This window comes from Heptranchias perlo, chromosome 14 (assembly GCF_035084215.1).
Source record: "Heptranchias perlo isolate sHepPer1 chromosome 14, sHepPer1.hap1, whole genome shotgun sequence".
Lineage (NCBI taxonomy): Eukaryota > Metazoa > Chordata > Chondrichthyes > Hexanchiformes > Hexanchidae > Heptranchias > Heptranchias perlo.
The window spans coordinates 32,693,761-32,697,295 of record NC_090338.1 but is presented as its reverse complement, the minus strand read 5'-3'; positions in this window follow the sequence as shown (position 1 = coordinate 32,697,295).

Below are 3,535 nucleotides of genomic sequence, written 5' to 3'. Positions count from 1 at the left end.
ATATCCTTATCTGATAATCATATCGGAGATGTGATTAACTTTGATGGGACACAAAGCAAATTCTAACAATGAGCACCTTGTTCCTCCTCGACCTCTAATCCTCGCTGCTGTGCAATGTTGTGCAGAACGCAGCAGTTGACAAATACTCCTGGTTGATCTGGTGGTGTTTGGATTGCCATGTGTGTGCAATCGATGGCACCCTGTACATGTGGGAAGCTAGCCAGAGACGCGGATCCGAGTGCCCGTTCATTCTGGCTATTGTCGCAGGGGAAATTGACATAACTCGGAGGCCTGGCAAACAATCGGTCCCTCACCTATCTTGTGCATTTATGTTCAGTTGACTGGGAGGCCCTCGATAGATCTCCAGAAGTGCCTTGGAAGGAGCCAGAAGCAAAAAAATTGAAGGCAGTGGTGACTTTCACAGCCACTGGTAATGCTGGGAGGTCCTGGTCCACCAGATCCAGGTGGGAGCAGTTCTTCTTCTAGGAGGCTGCAGATGTCTGTGACCACCTGACGTGCCAAACTGAGTCCCTAGCAGCCCTGTTCTTCCGAGAGGTCAAGGCAGCTGAGCCTGTTAGGTGGGTAGTGCCTCTTGCAAACTGGGCCTCTCTTTTTGGTCACCTTTCTGTTGCTCCCCTCTCCATTGCTCCCCTTTCTGTTGCTCCCCCCTCTGTTGATCTCTCTTTTGTCCACCTCTTTGTTGTCCACCTGCAGCTCTCACCACAGCTCAACCTTGCTGCCATGGACGGTCATTGCATTCAGGCAGGAGGAGGCTCTAGAAACATCCCCATCCTCAATGATGGCAGAGTCCAGCATGAGTGCAAAAGACAAGGCTGAAGCGTTTGCAACCATCTTCAGCCAGAAGTGCCGAGTGGATGATCCATCTCGGCCTCCTCCCGATATCCCCACCATCACAGAAGCCAGTCTTCAGCCAATTCGATTCACTTCATGTGATATCAAGAAACGGCTGAGTGCACTGGATACAGCAAAGGCTATGGGCCCCGACAACATCCCGGCTGTAGTGCTGAAGAATTGTGCTCCAGAACTAGCTGTGCCTCTAGCCAAGCTGTTCCAGTACAGCTACAACACTGGCATCTACCCGACAATGTGGAAAATTGCCCAGGTATGTCCTGTCCACAAAAAGCAGGACAAATCCAATCCGGCCAATTACCGCCCCATCAGTCTACTCTCAATCATCAGCAAAATGATGGAAGGTGTCGTCGACAGTGCTATCAAGCGACCCTTACTCACCAATAACCTGCTCACCGATGCTCAGTTTGGGTTCCGCCAGGACCACTCGGCTCCAGACCTCATTACAGCCTTGGTCCAAACATGGACAAAAGAGCTGAATTCCAGAGGTGAGGTGAGAGTAACTGCCCTTGACATCAAGGCAGCATTTGACCGAGTGTGGCACCAAGGAGCCCTAATAAAATTGAAGTCAATGGGAATCAGGGGGAAAACTCTCCAGTGGCTAGAGTCATACCTAGCACAAAGGAAGATGGTAGTGGTTGTTGGAGGCCAATCATCTTCAGCTGCTTCATCAATGACCTTCCCTCCATCATAAGGTCAGAAATGGGGACGTTCGCTGATGATTGCATAGCGTTCAGTTCCATTCGCAACCCCTCAGATAATGAAGCAGTCCGAGCCCGCATGCAGCAAGACCTGGACAACATCCAGTCTTGGGCTCATAAGTGGCAAGTAACATTCGCGCCAGACAAGTGCCAGGCAATGGCCATCTCCAACAAGAGAGAATCTAACCACCTCCCCTTGACATTCAACGGCATTACCATCGCTGAATCCCCCACCATCAACATCCTGGGGCTCACCATTGACCAGAAACTTAACTGGACCAGCCATATAAATACTGTGGCTACAAGAGCAGGTCAGAGGCTGGGTATTCTGTGGCGAGTGACTCACCTCCTGACTCCCCAAAGCCTTTCCACCATCTACAAGGCACAAGTCAGGAGTGTGATGGAATACTCCCAACTTGCCTGGATGAGTGCAGCTCCAACAACACTTAAGAAACTCAACATCATCCAGGACAAAGCAGCCCGCTTGCTTGGCACCCCATCGACCACCCTAAACATTCACTCCCTTCACCACCGGCGCACAGTGGCTGCAGTGTGTACCATCCACCGGATGCACTGCAGCAACTCGTCAAGGCTTCTTCAACAGCACCTCTCAAACCCACGACCGCTACCACCTAGAAGGACAAGAGCAGCAGGTACATGGGAACAACTCCACCTGCACGTTCCCCTCCAAGTCACACACCATCCCGACTTGGAAATATATCGCCGTTCCTTCATCGTCGCTGGGTCAAAATCCTGGAACTCCCTTCCTAACAGCACTGTGGGAGAACCTTCACCACACGGACTGCAGCGGTTCAGGAAGGCGGCTCACCACCACCTTCTGAAGGGCAATTAGGGATGGGCAATAAATGCCGGCCTTGCCAGCGACGCCCACATCCCATGAACGAGTAAAAAAAAATTCCTTGTCCAAGGTCCAATCTAAAACAGCCATGGCACCAACCATCCTGATGTTCTCCAAACTTTATCAATACGTCTGTCACCACAAGAACTATCAACAAACCATTTACTAGAGGGAATTGAGAAAGCAACTGTGAGCACTGGGCCTTTATTCATATCGGGACACCTGACCTTTAACCATCCCATAAAGTGCCGCTCAATCTCACCTTCGTTTTACTGCCGAGTTTCCCAAGTACCGGGAAACCAGGTGTTAATTTCAAATCACTGCCAAAATCTCATGAAAGGATCCTCATTAACATATTATATTGTCAAATCCGCCTCTCCAGAGCAGGCTACTCACCTGCACCCAAATCCACCTTCGGCAAAACCGGAAGTGGGCGCGTTCGCGGCAGGTTGGGGTCGGGTTTCAGATTTGTCAAATTTTAACCTATCCCCCGTCACTAACCCACCCATCGTGGGACGTTAAAACCCCGCCAAAGAAACAGATTTTTAAACTTTTCAATGCCGTATTTTACTAAAACTGTGATCGTGGATTTTCTTCAACTTTCTTAGTGAAAGATGATTTTCTTGCCGTGAATAGAAATATTTTAATTTACAGTTTTCATATTTATTTTACATAATCTTCAGAAGCTCCTGGACTAAAATAATTTTTTGTATAAAACTCCAAATTTTATCCATGTAATATGTAATTCTCAGATCTGTAAGGAAATCATCGACATACCACAAAAAATTGTTGAAAATATGAAAAAAAATGATAAAATCAGTTTTTCTTTCATTTTACCTGTATGATCAGATTTTAACAGTTTCTGTTTTCATAACTTTTTTATTTTTTCATTTCATTGTCCCAACTGGAGCAATAACCTCCCAGCCATAAACCATACTATCATGACATGACCGACTTTACAACTTACCATCGAAAGCCACCCACTAATGTAACATAAAACAGCACACGTTAGGCCAAAAGCATTTTATTATTATCATTTTTTATCATGCCAAAAGCATTCCATTGTTTTTTATACTATATAAAAACTGATTCCAGTATTTCTGAA